The sequence below is a fragment of the Anomaloglossus baeobatrachus genome, chromosome 1, assembly GCF_048569485.1.
Source record: "Anomaloglossus baeobatrachus isolate aAnoBae1 chromosome 1, aAnoBae1.hap1, whole genome shotgun sequence".
In the NCBI taxonomy this organism is placed as follows: domain Eukaryota; kingdom Metazoa; phylum Chordata; class Amphibia; order Anura; family Aromobatidae; genus Anomaloglossus; species Anomaloglossus baeobatrachus.
In genome coordinates this window covers 427,260,228-427,281,236 of record NC_134353.1, presented here as the reverse complement: position 1 = coordinate 427,281,236, position 21,009 = coordinate 427,260,228, and positions in this window count along the sequence as shown.

The following is a 21,009-nucleotide window of genomic DNA, read 5'->3' as shown; positions in this document are numbered from 1 at the left end:
AACTGTTGATGATTGATTATCTCCTCGTGGGACACTCCACTCGGGGACTACAATACTGTTTGGTTATGACCGACCATTTCTCCAAGTTCGCTGTAGTGACCCCGACTAGAGATCAGACTGCTGAGTCGGCGGCACGGGCCATCTGCCAAGACTTCATCCGGGTGTATGGATGCCCGAAGCGGATCCACTCCGATCAAGGTGCATGTTTTCAAGGCAAGGTGATGGAGGAATTATGTCGTATGTATGACATCGAGTGATCTCGGACTACACCTTACCATCCCCAAGGCAATGGAGCATGTGAACGCTTCAACCGAACTCTACTTCAAATGCTGAGAACATTAGAGGAAGATAAGAAGGCATGTTGGCCGGATTACCTGGCAGAACTGGTCTGGGCCTACAATAACCGAGTTCACTCCACTACAGGTTACACCCCATATCTACTGCTGTTTGGAAGAGTTGGGCGAGAAATCATCGAGCTGAATTTGGAGCAGCCAGAGGATTTCATGGAACGAACTGTCACTTCGTGGGTGCAAGAAGATCGACAACGATTACAGACGATACGTCGGTTGGCTTGTCAACAGCTACAGAAGAAAGAACATATGAGCCCTAAACCGATTCAAGAGATACAGCTTCAACCTGGAGATCGAGTGTTAGTCAGAGAGAAACGCCCCAAGGGTAAACTGAGTGAAAGATGGGAAGTTCGAACCTACAGAGTAATCGAACGGGTGTATGCTGACGGCCCGGTCTACAAGGTGAAAATTGAGAATGGAGCGTCCGGTCCTAGAGTACTACACAGAAATATGTTGCGACCATGCCGGTCTGAAGCTCTTTCTATGCTAAGATCTCCTGCAGTCTCTGCCCCACTCCCTGAACATATGTCATCTGTGTGTGAAGTCGATGATGACTGGTGGACAGCCCCCGATGCAGGGGGGGATCCTCAGCCTTCCGGAAACGGAGATCCCATGGATGAGCCACTACCGCCACAGGAAGAAGAGACCAGCCAAGATTCCACTGCAGCTCCCACAGCAAGTGTTCCACCGGAAGCTAGTCAAGCCGGGCCTGATAGTCAAGATCTTAGAAGATCTCAGAGGTCTACTGCAGGGGTTCCACCAATCCAAAATGTTGAACAATGTACTAGGTCTGCTGTACTGCCATTGTTGTCTCCTCTACAGGTTTGAACCTTCCTTCAAAACACAGTGGGCTTGAAGCTGTGATGGCCGAGGACGACCATCATTAAGTGGGGAGGCATATTGGGGGGTGCTACTGCTATGGACAATAAGAAACACGCTGCCACTTTAAGAGACAGAAACCTCCCCGTGTTGAGGGGTAATGGAATGTTCTGCTCCCCCTGCAGAAAGTGTGCTAATGGACAGCTCGAGTGTAAGAAGAGAAGTGTGAGTTTCTGTTTTGCTTTTAGAAGCATGTGAAGGAACACACAGCCGGTGTGTCTCGGAGGATTGGAGTTTTTCTTCTGAATCGAGAGAGAGACTTGCAGATAACAGGGAACAAGCGAGGAATCTGAAGCAAGAAGAAGATTTTGATCTCCTTAACCCGGCCCAGGAGAAGTGCGCACCTCCAGATGAGACTGTTGTTGGGGGGCCCCCGGGACTGGATCCACGTCCCTAGCATGAGTTGAATATTGTGCACATACTAGGGGCTAAAGTAGGCTTCAGTAGGTAGAACACGGCGTCCGTGTGGCCCGTTTAGCAGAGGCCAGAGAGGTTACGTGCAGGGTAGCATTGTACCTGACTGTTTTTTGTGTTTCTTGAACCTGTAATAGTTGGAGCACCGTGCTATTGAGCGGACCAGCTAGAGAATACAAAAGTGTTGTTAAATCACGTTTTGCCACTGTATACCCCGTAACTGAACCTGCCTTCTCCACATCTTTCCCCGCCTGTTAATAAATACACCCTTGTTGTTCGCACCTCGTCTTGTGTACTGTAACCTACTCTGCACTGCGGTGGTCCTCTCGGCCATCGCTTCACCCCAGGACTCCTCCTCCTATTTTCCTTCTCTCCCCCCAGGACTACTCCTCCTATTATTCTCCTCTCTCCCCAGGACTAGTACTCCTATTATACTCCTCTCTCCCCAGGACTACTCCTCCTATTTTACTCCTCTCTCCCCAGGACTACTCCTCCTATTTTACTCCTCTCTCCCCAGGACTATTCCTCCTATTATACTCCTCTCTCCCCAGGACTACTACTCTTATTATACTCCTCTCCCCCAGGACTACTCCTCCTATTACACTCCTCTACCCCCAGGACTACTCCTCCTATTAGACTCCTCTCTCCCTCAGGACAACTCCTCCTATTATCCTCCTCTCTCACCAGGACTAGGACTACTCCTCCTATTATTCTCCTCTCCCCCAAGGACTAGGACTACTCCTCCTATTATTCTCCTCTCCCCCCAGGACTACTACTCCTATTATACTCCTCTCCCCCCAGGACTACCCCTCCTATTATACTCCTCTCTCAACCAGGACTACTCCTCCTATTATACTCCTCCTCCTATTATCCTCCTCTCCCCCGAGGACTACTCCTCCTATTTTCCTCCTCTCCGCCCAGGACTACACATCCTATTATCCTTCTCTCCCTCCAGGACTACTCCTCCTATTAGACTCCTCTCCCCCAGGACTACTCCTCCTATTAGACTCCTCACCCCCAGGACTATTCCTCCTATTATTCTCCTCTCCCCCCAGGACTACTCCTCCTATTATACTCCCCACACCCCAGGACTACTACTCCTTTTATACTCCTCTCCCCCCAGGACTACTCCTTCTATTTTCCTCCTCTCCCCCAGGACTACACCTCCTATTATACTCCTCTTTCCCCAGGACTACTCCTCCTATTATCCTCCTCTCTCCTCAGGACTACTCCTCCTTTTATACTCTTCTCTCCCTAGGACTACGCCTCCTATTATACTCCTCTTTCCCCAGGACTACTACTCCTATTATACTCCTCTCCCCCCAGGACTTCTCCTCCTATTATACTCCTCTCTCCCCAGGACTACTACTCCTATTATACTCCTCTCTCCCCAGGACTACTCTTCTTATTATACTCCTCTCTCCCCAGGACTACTCTTCTTATTATACTCCTTTCCCCCCAAGGACTACTCCTCCTATTAGACTCCTCACCCCTAGGACTATTCCTCCTATTATTCTCCTCTCCCCCCAGGACTACTCCTCCTATTATACTCCCCACACCCCAGGACTACTACTCCTTTTATACTCCTCTCCCCCAGGACTACTCCTCCTATTATTCTCCTCTCCCCCCAGGACTAGGACTACTCCTCCTATTATTCTCCTCTCCCCCCAGGACTACTACTCCTATTATACTCCTCTCTCCCCAGGACTACTCCTCCTATTATACCCCTCTCTCCCCAGGACTACTACTCCTATTTTACTCCTCTCCCCCCAGGACTACTCCTCCTATTATACTCCTCTTTCCCCAGGACTACTCCTCCTATTATCCTCCTCTCTCCTCAGGACTACTCCTCCTTTTATGCTCTTCTCTCCCTAGGACTACGCCTCCTATTATACTCTTCTCTCACCAGGACTACTCCTCCTATTATACTCCTCTCCCCCCAGGACTACTCCTCCTATTATCCTCCTCCTAGTTTTTCGTTTGTGAACCCTCCCCATACACACCTATTGCCAATCCACATTATACGCATATATAGCCTGGGTCTCAGCGTCCCATACACGGTAAGTTTTTTAACTGCATGAGAGGACACACACAAGCTAGGGACCCCAACGTAGAGAAATACTTTGGCGTAGTGTTGGGGCTCTTCTGCATTGATCAATTCAGTAGCTAAATTTCTCTTTATTCATATATTCATGGCAGTAATGCAGGTTCCATTTTTCACATTTCATTCTTACAAATAGCTATTGAATTTTTCATGTCAGTATTCACACAGCAGTTTCTGCTATTCCATGTATTCCCCTTCCATAGTCACTGGAGTGCATACCTTATCTCCCCATAGTGATGTTTTTTAGGTTTTTTGCACCCAGTTCAGACATAGAATGGAGTTCCAAACGTTATTCCTTAATGTTAGTAGTTTTTTCGTTTGTGAACCCTCCCCATACACACCTATTGCCAATCCACATTATACGCATAAATAGCCTGGGTCTCAGCTTCCCATACACGGTAAGTTTTTTAACTGCATGAGAGGACACACACAAGCTAGGGACCCCAACGTAGAGAAATACTTTGGCGTAGTGTTGGGGCTCTTCTGCATTGATCAATTCAGTAGCTAAATTTCTCTTTATTCATATATTCATGGCAGTAATGCAGGTTCCATTTTTCACATTTCATTCTTACAAATAGCTATTGAATTTTTCATGTCAGTATTCACACAGCAGTTTCTGCTATTCCATGTATTCCCCTTCCATAGTCACTGGAGTGCATACCTTATCTCCCCATAGTGATGTTTTTTAGGTTTTTTGCACCCAGTTCAGACATAGAATCAAGCCCTCTCCCTCCGCTGCCTCCCTCGCCACCCGTCTCGGAGGCCGTGACCCCGCCACTAGGCCCGCTACCACCGCAACCAATAGCGATACCCAGCCCGTCCGCCCTAGCGGACCGACCTGCAGCCGGAGCCCGTAGTCGACCGGAGGTGCTGCCTTGGAAGGCTCCGAAAACCGCACCGGAGGCGTCTCCAGAGAAAGTCCCCGAGCCGGAGCCGGTGACCCGCTCCAAGCGGGAGGCCCAGCTGCGGAAAGCCCCTGTGCCCATCCCCCACACCTCGGCTGAGGTAGCGCCGGGTTGTCGCTGCAAGGTGGCGCCCAAGGCCAAGACACCGCGGGACTTGTCGCCCAGATCCCTGACAGTGGGCAACGTCCAGAATGTCCCGCGGGGCCCGACCCGTGCGCCGGAGCTCGCAGCAGCGCCGTATTGGGACAGGGAGCCGGTACCGCTGGGCCTGGATATCGGTGAGAGAGAGAGGAAAAAGGCGGAGCTGGTGGCCCGAGCAATTAGAGAAAAGGAGAACCTCCGGCAAGCAACATTCCGTGTCCGGGGACCGCTGTATGAAGGACAGGTGAGGCGGTTTGATGTCCGCCGGGGCTATGGGTTTATATACGAACCGGGCCTGGAGGCCGAAGTGTTTATAGCCCGGCGGGATGTGAATGCCCACCTGCCTGAAGAGCACCCCGGCCGTAACCTAATGCCGGGTGACATTGTACAATATACCCGGCACTGTGGGGAGAGGGGGTGGTTCGCCCTGGATGCCAAACTGAGGGGCAGCCAGGAGAGCAGAGTGAGTCCTGCACCCCCTCCCTCGGGTGAAGCTGAAAGTCCGGAGTAGGGCAGCGGAGCACCGTTGTCCAGTCCCCGTTGGGACCACCAGTCAGTTTGTGTTTGTTTGAAAAAGTTTGAAAGTTTAAAAATGAAAATGATAAGTGAAATGGAAACGAAGATTGACCTGATTAACCGTGATTGAACCGGCCGGAGCCGGCACCATTGTCCCCGTGGGGACCGTTTGAAAGTTTTGCATGGAGGACTTTCCATGGACAAGCCCGTGAACTTGCAGGGCAACCACAAACGTTAGTGGCATGTAAATAAGTTGTTTTACCGTTACCGTTTCCGCATTGCCGCCTCCGGAGAGGCAGGTTGGAGGGAGGGCCCTCAGCAGAGCAGGCTGGGGCCCAGCCACCACAGGAACCGGTGGCTACCCTCTGGAGGGGAAGGACAGATCCCGCTCGGGTAACTGGTGCTGGACTTGGGTCAAGGGGTGCTGCCTGGGTTTTAGGGGCAGCATCAGGGCCAGGTTGCTTGGGTGGGAGAGAGCGGAAACCGTAAACCGTTAGTAACGTTTAAGCAATGAACCTCCCGCTGTGGGATGATGTTATAATTTATATGTTACCGTTTACCTAATTCAGAAAATAAAACCGGCGTTGGACGGGCAGCCCGCGGACGGTCTGCATTTTGCTAAGGGGGAATGTGACGCCCTGGGCAAGCCAGGGGTCACAGGTCATCACACCACCACACCCTACATCCCAGTAGGAACACCAAAGCTACTAAAATCCTTGTTGCCTTCCTCCAGGGGCTGATGTTCACACCAGGGGGTGGGCCAGGCGGTTGGCTCCGCCCACCGAGGAGTACACAGCCCTGGAGGCGGGAGAAACCAGGGAGAACAGAGATAAGTCAGGGAAGTGAAAGTGAGAGGAAGCAAGAGAGTGGTAAAGGAGCTAAGTGAAGTGAAAGTGAAGTAGAAGTGGAGCAAAGAAGAAAAGAGTAAAAGTGAGAGTAGAAAGGCCTGAAGTTAGTCCGGCTAAGTGCAGGACAGTGTCAGCAAGGTCAGCAACGGCGGTGACAATCTGGAGGGGGACTGCTCGGAGGTTGCTGGAAGGACTGCGGACGGGTAGTGGCCCGGCGGTCTGGAGCAGTATACAAAGAACAGTCAGCACCAGGGCAGGGGCCTCTTAAACCCCGGCAAGGCTAGGAGTCGCCGTAAAATTGCCAAATCCGTCAGTGAAGGGGACGTCTGTCTCCAAACAACCAAGTCCCGATTGAAGGCAACAGTCCGACCGTTACAGAGAGACACCGCCATCGCCAGGGCACCAGTTTCTTAGGGCCAGCGCCTGCGGGCAAAGTAGGGCTCCTCCGGCCCATATCCAAGTCGGGGAGTGGGTTACCGGTGGGAACCCATCGCTACCAACACAGAAACATTAGGTGCAGGACAAAGGGACATCACCGTCACCTACTGGGAGAGCAAGTGCAGCCGTCCGTGGGAACCGTCTTTCCAGCCGTGTGTTTTACCGAGAACTGTGTCACCGTCTCAGGCTGAGTGAGTACCACAGTGCCGCAAGGCACAGCACTGCCCCCGCGTCCCTGCGCCCACCAAGCCCTGCATCTCCCAACTCATCACTGGGCCCCGGGATCACCAACCCCTACCCACGGAGAGGCAACACAACAACTGGCTGCTCCATACCATCCTTCCCGGGATCCCCATACAGAGCAGCGGTGGTGCCAACAAATCACCACAACCGTGGGTGGCGTCACGGACAATAAACAATTCCCACACCCAAACAACCCCTTTCACTCACGGGCGAGGAGCGCCGCTCGAGTCCCCGGAATCCGGCCCATCGCTCGAGCCAGAGAGCAGCGGCAGCAGCAGGCCGCAGTGCCAGCCGGACCCGAGCAGCAGTGGGAGAGCGCGGCGTCCCCTCCTCCGCCCGCGACAATACTCCTCTCTCCCCAGGACTACTACTCCTATTATACTCCACTCCCCCAGGACTACTCCTCCTATTATACTCTTCTCTCCCCAGGACTACTCCTCCTATTATACGCCTCTCTCCCCAGGACTACTACTCCTATTATACTCCTCTCCCCCCAGAACTACTCCTCCTATTATACTCCTCTCTCCCCAGGACTACTACTCCTATTATACTCCTCTCCCCCCAGGACTACTCCTCCTATTATACTCCTCTCCCCAGGACTACTACTCCTATTATACTCCATTCTCCCCAGGACTACAACTCCTATTGTACTCCTCTCCCCCAGGACTACTCCTCCTATTATACTACTCCCTCCTTAGGACTACTCTTCCTATTAGACTCCTCTCTCCCTCAGGACTACTCCTCCTATTGTCCTCCTCTCTCCCCAGGACTACTCTTCCTATTAGACTCCCCCCCAAGGACTACTCTCCCTATTATCCTGCTCTCCCCCCAGGACTACTCCTCCTATTATCCTCGTCTCCCCCCAGGACTACTACTCCTATTATTCTGCTCTCCCCCCAGGACTACTCCTCCTATTATACTCCTCTCCCCCAGTACTACTCCACCTAATAGACTCCTCTCTCCCTCAGGACTACTCCTCCTATTATCCTCCTCTCCCACCAGGACTACTCCTCCTATTATACTCCTCTCCCCCCATGACTTCTTCTCCTATTATCCTCTCCCCCAGGACTACTCCTCCTATTAGACTCCCACCCCCAGGACTACTCCTCCTATTATCCTCTTCTCCCCCATGACTACTCCTCCTATTATCCTTCTCTCCCCCCAGGACTACTCCTCCTATTATTATCCTGTCTCTCAGGACTACTTCTCCTATTATCCTCCTCTCTCACCAGGACTCCTCCTCCTATTATCCTCCTCTCCCCCCAGGACTACTCCTCCTTTTAGACTCCTCTCCCCCAGGACTATTCCTCCTATTATTATCCTCTTCCCCCCAGGACTACTCCTCCTATTATTCTCCTCTCCCCCCCAGGACAACTCTTCCTATTAGACTCCCCCCCACACCTCTCCCCGAGGACTACTCCTCCTTTTATTCTCTTCTCCCCCCAGGACTACTCCTTCTATTATCCTCCTCTCCCCCCTGGACTACTCCTCCTATTATCATTCTCTCCCCCCAGGACTACTCCTCCTATTAGACTCCTCTCCCTCAGGACTACTACTCCTATTATCATTCTCTCCCCCCTGGACTACTCCTCCTATTATCATTCTCTCCCCCCTGGACTACTCCTCCTATTATCATTCTCTCCCCCCAGGACTACTCCTCCTATTATTCTCCTCTCCCCCCAGGACTACTCCTCCTATTATCCTCCTCTCTCACCAGGACTACTGCTCCTATTATCCTCCTGTCCCCCCAGGACTACTCCTCCTATTATCCTTCTCTCCCCCCAGGACTACTCCTCCTATTAGACTCCTCTCCCCCAGGACTACACCTCCTATTATACTCCTCTCCCCCAGGACTACTCCTCCTATTATACTCTTCTCTCCCCAGGACTCCTCCTCCTATTATACTCCTCTCCCCCCAGGACTACTCCTCCTATTATACTCCTCTCTCCCCAGGACTACTACTCCTATTATACTCCTCTCCCCCCAGGACTACTCCTCCTATTATACTCCTCTCTCCCCAGGACTACTACTCCTATTATACTCCTCTCCCCCCAGGACTACTCCTCCTATTATACTCCTCTCCCCCTAGGACTACTCCTCCTATTATACTCCTCTCTCCCCAGGACTACTACTCCTATTATACTCCTCTCCCCCCAGGACTACTCCTCCTATTATACTCCTCTCTCCCCAGGACTACTACTCCTATTATACTCCTCTCCCGCCAGGACTACTCCTCCTATTATACTCCTCTCCCGCCAGGACTACTCCTCCTATTAGACTCCTCTCTCCCCAGGACTACTACTCCTATTATACTCCTCTCTCCCCAGGACTACTCCTCCTATTATACTCCTCTCTCCCCAGGACTACTCCTCCTATTATACTCCTCTCTCCCCAGGACTACTACTCTTATTATACTCCTCCCCCCAGGACTACTCCTCCTATTATCCTCCTCTCCCCCCAGGACTACTCCTCCTATTATACTCCTCTCCCCCCAGGACTACTCCTTCTATTATACTCCTCTCCCCCCAGGACTACTCCTCCTATTATCCTGCTCTCCCCCCAGGACTACTACTCTTATTATACTCCTCTCCCCCCAGGACTACTACTCTTATTATACTCCTCTCCCCCCAGGACTGCTCCTCCTATTATACTCCTCTCTCCCCAGGACTACTACTCCTATCATACTCCTCTCTCCCCAGGACTACTCCTCCTATTATACTCCTCTCCCCCCAGGACTACTCCTCCTATTATACTCCTCTCCCCCAGGACTACTCCTCCTATTAGACTCCTCTCCCTCAGGACTACTCCTCCTATTATCCTCCTCTCTCCCCAGGACTACTCCTCCTATTAGACTTCCCCCCCCCCCAGGACTACTCCTCCTATTAGAATCCTCTCCTCCCAGGACTACTCCTCCTATTATCCTCCTCTCCCCAGGACTACTCCTCCTATTAGACTCCTCATTCCCTCAGGACTACTCCTCCTATTATCCTCTTCTCCCCAGGACTACTCCTCCTATTAGACTCCCCCCCAGGACTACTCCTCCTGTTAGACTCTCTCCTCCCAGGACTACTCCTTCTATTATCCTCCTCTCCCCCCAGGACTACTCCTCCTATTAGACTCCTCTCCCCCCAGGACTACGCCTCCTATTATTATCCTCTTCCCCAGGACTACTCCTCCTATTAGACTCCCACCCCCAGGACTACTCCTCCTATTATCCTCTTCTCCCCCCAGGACTACTCCTCCTATTATCATTCTCTCTCACCATGACTACTCCTCCTATTATCCTCCTCTCTCACCAGGACTACTCCTCCTATTATTATCCTCTCCCCCCAGGACTACTCCTCCTATTAGTCTCTCCCCCCTGGACTACTCCTCCTATTATCATTCTCTCCTCCCAGGACTACTCTTCCTATTAGACTCCTCTCCCTCAGGACTACTGCTCCTATTATTCTCCTCTCCCCCCAGGACTCCTCCTCCTATTAGACTCCTCTCCCCCAGGACTACACATCCTATTATTCTCCTCTCCCCCAGGACTACGCCTCCTATTATACTCCTCTCTCCCCACGACTACTCCCCCTATTATATTCCTCTCCCCCAGGACTACTCCTCCTATTATACTCTTCTCTCCCCAGGACTACTCCTCCTATTATACTCCTCTCTCCCCAGGACTACTACTTCTATTATACTCCTCTCTCCCCAGGACTACTCCCCCTATTATACTCCTCTCCCCCAGGACTACACATCCTATTATTCTCCTCTCCCCCAGGACTACGCCTCCTATTATACTCCTCTCCCCCCAGGACTACTCCTTCTATTATCCTCCTCTCCCCCAGGACTACGCCTCCTATTATACTCCTCTCCCCCCAGGACTACTCCTTCTATTATCCTCCTCTCCCCCAGGACTACTACTCCTATTATACTCCTCTCCCCCCAGGACTACTCCTTCTATTATCCTCCTCTCCCCCAGGACTACGCCTCCTATTATACTCCTCTCTCCCCACGACTACTCCCCCTATTATACTCCTCTCCCCCAGGACTACTCTTCCTATTATACTCCTCTCTCCCCAGGACTACTACTCCTATTATACTCCTCTCCCCCCAGGACTACTCCTCCTATTATTATTCTCTCCCTCAGGACTTTTTCTCCTATTATTCTCCTCTCCCCCCAGGACTACTCCTCTTATTATCCTTCTCTCTCACCATGACTACTCCTCCTATTTTCCTCCTCTCCCCCCAGGACTACTCCTCCTATTAGACTCCTATCCCCCAGGACTACTCCTCCTATTATTATCCTTTCCCCCAGGACTACTCCTCCTATTAGTCTCCCCCCCCCAGGACTACTCCTCCTATTAGACTCCTCTCCCTCAGGACTACTCCTCCTATTATCCTGCTCTCCCCTCTGGACTACTCCTCCTATTATCATTCTCTCCTGCCAGGACTACTCCTCCTATTATCCTCTTCTCTCACCAGGACTACTCCTCCTATTATCCTCCTCTCCCCCCAGGACTACTCTTCCTATTATCCTTCTCTCCCCCCAGGACTACTCCTCCTATTAGACTCCTCTCCCCCAGGACTACTCCTCCTATTATCCTCTTCTCTCACCAGGACTCCTCCTCCTATTATACGCCTCTCTCCCCAGGACTACTCCTCCTATTATACTCCTCTCCCCCAGGACTACTCCTCCTATTATCCTCCTCTCTCTTCAGGACTACTCCTCCTATTATACTCCTCTCTCTCCAGGACTACTACTCCTATTATACTCCTCTCTCCCCAGGACTACTCCTCCTATTATACTCCTCTCCCCCAAGACTACTCCTCCTATTATACTCTTCTCTCCCCAGGACTACTCCTCCTATTATACTCTTCTCTTCCCAGGACTACTCCTCCTATTATACTCCTCTCTCCACAGGGGAACTACTCCTATTATACTCTTCTCCCTCCAGGACTACTCCTCCTATTATCCTCCTCTCCCCCCAGGACTACTCCTCCTATTATACTCCTCTCCCTCCAGGACTACTCCTCCTATTATATGTGAAGCCCCTCCAGTGTTGTGTCGGTGCATTACCTTCAGGGACTCCACGCAGCTGGATCCTGTCACAGGTAGGAAATCTTCTATCTAGGATTGTCGTGACGCCACTCTCAGAATTGCGGTCAGTGGAGACCGCCACTGCAGATTAAGGGAGGCCTGGGGCTGATGGTGGGTGCAGTCAGTTGTAGTAGCCTCCTGAGAGTGAGGCAAGCCCCAGGGCCCTGTGTAGGTGTACCACAAGGCGCAGAATAACTCAACACAAGCAGAATGTCTTTCAGGGGTTTTACTCACTGAAGATGGCAGGGTGAGTAACCCGGGCGTAGCTGGGATGAACCAGGCTGGAACCAGGTATCCTTCAGGCTGACTGATGAGGGTGGCTACCGACTCGCCTTCCTTAGCCCTTCTGTGGTTTGTGGTAACCCCGACTTTTAGTCCCTATGGGGGTCACCCAGGGAAGTAGCTGCTCCCCTCGTTTGTTTGCCGTTTGCTTGTCGCCTGGACCAGATCACTCCAGCTGCTTGCCTCCTGTGAACTATGGGCCCTAACTGTGGCTACGTGGCTGCGGTCTTTGGGGTGTTGTGGCGTGGGCTTTGAGGGCCCCACACCGGCAGGTTTAGCAAGGAAAGGTGGATCTATCCCCGCACCGGGATCTGCCGCCCGTTTGGGCCTGGTACTCCCTGACAGTCTCCGTACTTTCCACTACGCTGCTCTCTCTCTAGCTGTGTGTGGGGTTCGGGCAGCACTACCAGGTGACCGTTCTCCCCCGTCGGTAGTCACTGCGCGGACGCTGTTAGACTGCAACAGCTCCAGGGTCTGCTCCTCACGTCTGCTTTCCCTGAGCTGCACACTAAACTGACTCACTGTTCCCTCCTCTCCTGTTCTTGCCTACGCCACCTAGCAACCAGGCTCTCTACCACACCCCTTGAGTGGAGATGGAGGCTTCGCCCCCTCCACTCCTCAAGTGGAGGTGAAGGCTTTTACCCCCTCCTGGGATCCCCAGGGGTCCTCTCAAAAGGTACATGTGTGAGACCTGATCACTATGCGCCTGTGTAGTCACACCTCGGTCAGCCTTCTGGATTACCTGTATTGTACTGTCCCCAGCATGGGTGCAGTACTCAGTGGTGCCTGACCAGGTCAGGGGCGCCACATATACTCCTCTCTCCCTAGGACTACTACTCCTATTATACTCCTCTCCCCCCAGGACTACAACTCCTATTATACTCCTCACCTCCAGGACTACTCCTCCTATTATACTCCTCTCCCCCCAGGACTACTCCTCCTATTATACTCCTCTCCCCCCAGGACTACTCCTCCTATTATACTCCTCTCTCCCCAGGACTACTCCTCCTATTAGACTCCTCTCCCTCAGGACTACTCCTCCTATTATCCTCCTCTCTCCCCAGGACTACTCCTCCTATTAGACTCCCCCCCAGGACTACTCCTCCTATTAGACTCCTCTCCCCCAGGACTACTCTCCCTATTATTCTCCTCTCCCCCCAGGACTACTCCTCCTATTATATCGAGTAGACCTGGCTCACTATATGATAGGGTGCTCTGGAGAAAACAGTCAACTAAAATCCAAAATGAGTCTCCGGCACTCCAATTAGAGAAGAAAGAACACAGTCTGGGTTTCTTTGGTGCTTTTTTATTGTGAGAAAAGTAAATGAAAAAGTGTGTCTCAACGTTTCGGTCTCGATGGGACCTTTATCGAGAGTTATATCAGACTAGGTAAAAAGGAATACAAAGAAAATATTACATAAGGTAAACAATGCATGAACATGACATGAACGCAATACATGATGTGGTTCAAACACTCAAGTTTATATACAAAGTGCATAATGTCAAATGCATGATACAGATATCTGTGTCTGGATGAATATCTTATGCAGAGGTACCAATAGGTAAATAATACCCAGTGTCAGAATGACCATAATCCAAGAACTGGTGAGTACTATAAGCCAATTTTTTGTTGTATATGCATGAAGAGATGACATGAAGGAGGAAAAAAAGGAGGTACACATACCTAAGGAATTAGAGTTAGTATACGAATTGCACCAACATGGAACCGTGTGGGTCATCACCTCCTCCTATTATTATCCTCTCCCCCAGGACTACTTCTCCTATTAGACTCCCACCCCCAGGACTACTCCTCCTATTATCCTCTTCTCCCTCAGGACTACTTCTCCTATTATTCTCCTCTCCCCCCAGGACTACTCCTCCTATTAGACTCCCACCCCCAGGACTACTCCTCCTATTATCCTCTTCTCCCTCAGGACTACTTCTCCTATTATTCTCCTCTCCCCCCAGGACTACTCCTCCTATTAGACTCCCACCCCCAGGACTACTCCTCCTATTATCCTCTTCTCCCCCAGTACTACTCCTCCTATTATCCTTCTCTCCCCCCAGGACTACTCCTCCTATTATTATCCTCTCCCTCAGGACTACTTCTCCTATTATTCTCCTCTCCCCCCAGGACTACTCCTCCTATTATCCTTCTCTCTCACCAGGACTACTCCTCCTATTATTATCCTCTCCCTCAGGACTACTTCTCCTATTATTCTCCTCTCCCCCCAGGACTACTCCTCCTATTATCCTTCTCTCTCACCAAGACTACTCCTCCTATTATCCTTCTCCCTCACCAGGACTACTCCTCCTATTATCCTCCTCTCCCCCCTGGACTACTCCTCCTATTTTCATTCTCTCCCCCCAGGACTACTCCTCCTATTAGACTCCTCTCCCCCCAGGACTACTCCTCCTATTATCCTTCTCTCTCACCAGGACTACTCCTCCTATTATTATCCTCTCCCTCAAGACTACTCCTCCTATTATTCTCCTCTCACCCCAGGACTACTCCTCCTATTATCCTCCTCTCTCACCAGGACTACTCCTCCTATTATCCTCCTCTCCCCCCAGGACTACTCCTCCTATTATCCTTCTCTCCCCCCAGGACTACTCCTCCTATTAGACTCCTCTCCCCCAAAACTACACCTCCTATTATACTCCTCTCCCCCAGGACTACTCCTCCTATTATACTCCTCTCTCTCCAGGACTACTACTCCTATTATACTCCTCTCCCCCCAGGACTACTGCTCCTATTATACTCCTCTCTCCCCAGGACTATCACTCCTATTATACTCCTCTACCCCCAGGACTACTCCTCCTATTATACTCCTCTCCCCCCAGGACTACTCCTCCTATTATACTCCTCTCTCCCCAGGATTACTCCTCCTATTATACTACTCTCTCGCCAGGACTACTCCTCCTATCAGATTCCCCCCCCCAGGACTACTCCTCCTATTATCCTCCTCCTATTATCCTCCTCTCCCCAGGACTACTCCTCCTAATAGACTCCCCCCAGGACTACTCCTCCTATTAGACTCCTGTCCCCCAGGACTATTTCTCCTATTAGACTCCTCTCCCCCCAGGACTACTACTCCTATTATTATCCTCTCCCCCCAGGACTACTCCTCCTATTAGACTCCCACCCCCAGGACTACTCCTCCTATTATCCTCTTCTCCCCCCAGGATTACTCCTCCTATTAACCTCCTCTCTCTCCAGGACTACTCCTCCTATTATCCTCTTCTCCCCCCAGGACTACTCGTTCTATTATCCTTCTCTCCCTCCAGGACTACTCCTCCTATTATCCTTCTCTCCCTCAGGACTACTCCTCCTATTATCCTCCTCTCCCCCAGGACTACTCCTCCTATTATCCTCCTCCTATTATCCTCCTCTCCCCAGGACTACTCCTCCTATTAGACTCCCCCCCAGGACTACTCCTCCTATTATACTCCTCTCCCCCAGGACTACTCCTCCTATTATACTCTTCTCTCCCCAGGACTACTCCTCCTATTATACTTCTCTCTCCCCAGGACTACTACTCCTATTATACTCCTCTCCCCCCAGGACTACTGCTCCTATTATACTCCTCTCTCCCCGGACTACTACTCCTATTATACTCCTCTCTCCCCAGGACTATCACTCCTATTATACTCCTCTCCCCCAGGACTACTCCTCCTATTATACTCCTCTCCCCCCAGGACTACTCCTCCTATTATACTCCTCTCTCCCCAGGATTACTCCTCCTATTATACTCCTCTCTCGCCAGGATTACTCCTCCTATTATACTCCTCTCCCCCCTGGACTACTCCTCCTATTAGACTCCTGTCCCCCAGGACTACTCCTCCCATTATCCTGCTCTCCCCCCAGGACTACTTCTCCTATTATCCTCCTCTCCCCCCAGGACTACTCCTCCTATTAGACTCCCACCCCCAGGACTACTCCTCCTTTTATCCTCTTCTCCCCCCTGGACTACTCCTCCTATTATCCTTCTCTCCCTCCAAGACTACTCCTCCTATTATCCTCTTCTCCCCCCAGGACTACTCCTCCTATTATCCTTCTCTCCCCCCAGGACTACTCCTCCTATTAGACTTCTCTCCCCCAGGACTACTCCTCCTATTATCCTTCTCCTATTATCCTCCTCTCCCCAGTACTACTACTCCTATTAGACTCCCCCCCAGGACTACTCCTCCTATTAGACTCCTGTCCCCAGGACTACCCCTCCTATTATCCTGCTCTCCCCCCAGGACTACTACTTCTATTATACTCCTCTCCCCCCAGGACTACTCCTCCTATTATACTTCTCTCTCCCCAGGACTACTCCTCCTATTATTATCCTCTCCCCCAGGACTACTCCTCCTATTAGTCTCTCCCCCCTGGACTACTCCTCCTATTATCATTCTCTCCTGCCAGGACTACTCTTCCTATTAGACTCCTCTCCCTCAGGACTACTGCTACTTTTATTCTCCTCTCCCCCCAGGACTACTCCTCCTATTAGACTCCTCTCCCCCAGGACTACACATCCTATTATTCTCCTCTCCCCCAGGACTACTCCTTCTATTATCCTCCTCTCCCCCAGGACTACGCCTCCTATTTTACTCCTCTCTTCCCACGACTACTCCCCCTATTATACTCCTCTCCGCCAGGACTACTCCTCCTATTATACTCTTCTCTCCCCAGGACTACTCCTCCTATTATACTCCTCTCTCCCCAGGACTACTCCTCCTATTATACTCCTCTCTCCCCAGGACTACTCCTCCTATTATCCTCTTCTCTCCCCAGGACTACTACTCCTATTATACTCCTCTCCCCCCAGGACTACTCCTCCTATTATACTCCTCTCTCCCCAGGACTACTACTCCTATTATACTCCTCTCCCCCAGGACTACTCTTCCTATTATACTCTTCTCTCCCGAGGACTACTCCTCCTATTATACTCCTCTCTCCCCAGGACTACTCTTCCTATTATACTCCTCTCCCTCCAGGACAACTCCTCCTATTATACTCCTCTCTCTTCAGGACTACTCCTCCTATTATACTTCTCTCCCTCAGGACTACTACTCCTATTATACTCCTCTCCCCCAGGACTACTCTTCCTATTATACTCTTCTCTCCCGAGGACTACTCCTCCTATTATACTCCTCTCTCCCCAGGACTATTCTTCCTATTATACTCCTCTCCCTCCAGGACTACTCTTCCTATTATACTCCTCTCCCTCCAGGACAACTCCTCCTATTATACTCCTCTCTCTTCAGGACTACTCCTCCTATTATACTTCTCTCCCTCAGGACTACTACTCCTATTATCCTCCTCTCCCCCAGGACTACTCCTCCTATTATCCTTCTCCTATTATCCTCCTCTCCCCAGTACTACTCCTCCTATTAGACTCCCCCCCAGGACTACTCCTCCTATTAGACTCCTGTCCTCCAGGACTACTCCTCCTATTATCCTGCTCTCCCCCCAGGACTACTACTTCTATTATACTCCTCTCCCCCCAGGACTACTCCTCCTATTAGTCTCTCCCCCCTGGACTACTCCTCCTATTATCATTCTCTCCTCCCAGGACTACTCTTCCTATTAGACTCCTCTCCCTCAGGACTACTGCTACTATTATTCTCCTCTCCCCCCAGGACTACTCCTCCTATTAGACTCCTCTCCCCCAGGACTACTCCTCCTATTAGACTCCTCTCCCCCAGGACTACTCCTCCTATTAGACTCCTCTCCCTCAGGACTACTCCTCCTATTATTCTCCTCTCACCCCAGGACTACTCCTCCTATTATCCTCCTCTCTCACGAGGACTACTCCTCCTATTATCCTCCTCTCCCCCCAGGACTACTCCTCCTATTATCCTTCTCTCCCCCCAGGACTACTCCTCCTATTAGACTCCTCTCCCCCAGGACTACACCTCCTATTATACTCCTCTCCCCCAGGACTACTCCTCCTACTATACTCTTCTCTCCCGAGGACTACTCCTCCTATTACACTCCTCTCTCTCCAGGACTACTACTCCTATTATACTCCTCTCCCCCCAGGACTACTGCTCCTATTATACTCCTCTCTCCCCAGGACTACTACTCCTATTATACTCCTCTCTCCCCAGGACTATCACTCCTATTATACTCCTCTCCCCCCAGGACTACTCCTCCTATTATACTCCTCTCTCCCCAGGATTACTCCTCCTATTATACTCCTCTCTCGCCAGGACTACTCCTCCTATTAGACTCCCCCCCCAGGACTACTCCTCCTATTAGATTTCCCCCCCCAGGACTACTCCTCCTATTATCCTCCTCCTATTATCCTCCTCTCCCCAGGACTACTCCTCCTATTAGACTCCCCCCAGGACTACTCCTCCTATTAGACTCCTGTCCCCCAGGACTATTTCTCCTATTATCCTCCTCTCCCCTCAGGACTACTACTCCTATTAGACTCCTCTCCCCCCAGGACTACTACTCCTATTATTATCCTCTCCCCCCAGGACTACTCCTCCTATTAGACTCCCACCCCCAGGACTACTCCTCCTATTAACCTCCTCTCTCTCCAGGACTACTCCTCCTATTATCCTCTTCTCCCCCCAGGACTACTCCTTCTATTATCCTCTTCTCCCCCCAGGACTACTCCTCCTATTATCCTTCTCTCCCCCCAGGACTACTCCTCCTATTATACTCCTCTCCCTCAGGACTACTACTCCTATTATCCTCCTTTCCCCCAGGACTACTCCTCCTATTATCCTCCTCCTATTATCCTCCTCTCCCCAGGACTACTCCTCCTATTAGACTCCCCCCCAGGACTACTCCTCTTATTAGACTCCTGTCCCCCAGGACTACTCCTCCTATTATCCTTCACTCCCCCCAGGACTACTTCTCCTATTATCCTCCTCTCCCCCCAGGACTCCTACTCCTATTAGACTCCTCTCCCCCCAGGACTACTCCTCCTATTAGACTCCCACCCCCAGGACTACTCCTCCTATTATCCTTCACTCCCCCCAGGACTACTTCTCCTATTATCCTCCTCTCCCCCCAGGACTCCTACTCCTATTATCCTCCTCTCTCCCTCAGGACTACTCCTCCTATTATCCTCCTCTCTCCCTCAGGACTCCTCCTCCTATTATCCTCCTCTCTCACCAGGACTACTTCTCCTATTATTCTCCTCTCCCCCCAGGACTACTCCTCCTATTATCCTTCTCTCTCACCAGGACTACTCCTCCTATTATCCTTCTCCCTCACCAGGACTACTCCTCCTATTATCTTCCTCTCCCCCCTGGACTACTCCTCCTATTTTCATTCTCTCCCCCCAGGACTACTCCTCCTATTAGACTCCTCTCCCCCAGGACTACTCCTCCTATTAGACTCCTCTCCCCCAGGACTACACCTCCTATTATACTCCTCTCCCCCAGGACTACTCCTCCTATTATACTCTTCTCTCCCCTGGACTACTCCTCCTATTATACTCCTCTCTCCCCAGGACTACTACTCCTATTATACTCCTCTCCCCCCCAGGACTACTCCTCCTATTATTCTCCTCTCTCCCCAGGACTACTACTCCTATTATACTCCTCTCTCCCCAGGACTACTACTCCTATTATACTCCTCTCTTCCCAGGACTATCACTCCTATTATACTCCTCTCCCCCCAGGACTACTCCTCCTATTATACTCCTCTCCCCCCAGGACTCCTCCTCCTATTATACTCCTCTCTCCCCAGGATTACTCCTCCTTTTATACTCCTCTCTCGCCAGGACTACTACTCCTATTAGACTCCCCCCCAGGACTACTCCTCCTATTAGACTCCTCTCCTCCCAGGACTACTCCTCCTATTATCCTCCTCCTATTAGACTCCCCCCAGGACTACTCCTCCTATTATCCTGCTCTCCCCCCAGGACTACTTCTCCTATTATCCTCCTCTCCCCCCAGGACTACTACTCCTATTAGACTCCTCTCCCCCCAGGACTACTACTCCTAATATTATCCTCTCCCCCCAGGACTACTCCTCCTATTAGACTCCCACCCCCAGGACTACTCCTCCTATTATCCTCTTCTCCCCCCTGGACTACTCCTCCTATTATCCTTCTCTCCCTCCAGGACTACTCCTCCTATTATCCTCTTCTACCTCCAGGACTACTCCTCCTATTATCCTTCTCTCCCCCCAGGACTACTACTCCTATTAGACTTCTCTCCCTCAGGACTACTACTCCTATTATCCTCCTCTCCTCCAGGACTACTCCTCCTATTATCCTTCTCCTATTATCCTCCTCTCCCCAGTACTACTCCTCCTATTAGACTCCCCCCCAGGACTACTCCTCCTATTAGACTCCTGTACCCCAGGACTACTCCTCCTATTATCCTGCTCTCCCCCCAGGACTACTACTTCTATTATTCTCCTCTCCCCCCAGGACTACTCCTCCTATTAGACTCCTCTCCCCCCAGGACTACTCCTCCTATTATTATCCTCTCCCCCCAGGACTACTCCTCCTATTATCCTTTTCTCTGCCCAGGACTACTCCTCCTATTATCCTCCTCTCCTCCCTGGACTACTCCTCCTATTATCCTTCTCTCCCCCCACGACTGCTCCTCCCCGTATTATCCTCCTCTCCCCTAGGACTACTCCTCCTATTAGACTCCTCTCCCTCAGGACTACTTCTATTATTCTCCTCTCCCCCCAGGACTACTACTCCTATTATCCTTCTCTATCACCAGGACTACTCCTCCTATTATCCTCTTCTCCCCCCAGGTCTACTCCTCCTATTATCCTCCTCTCCCCCCAGGACTACTCCTCCTATTATACTCCTCACCCCCCAGGACTACTCCT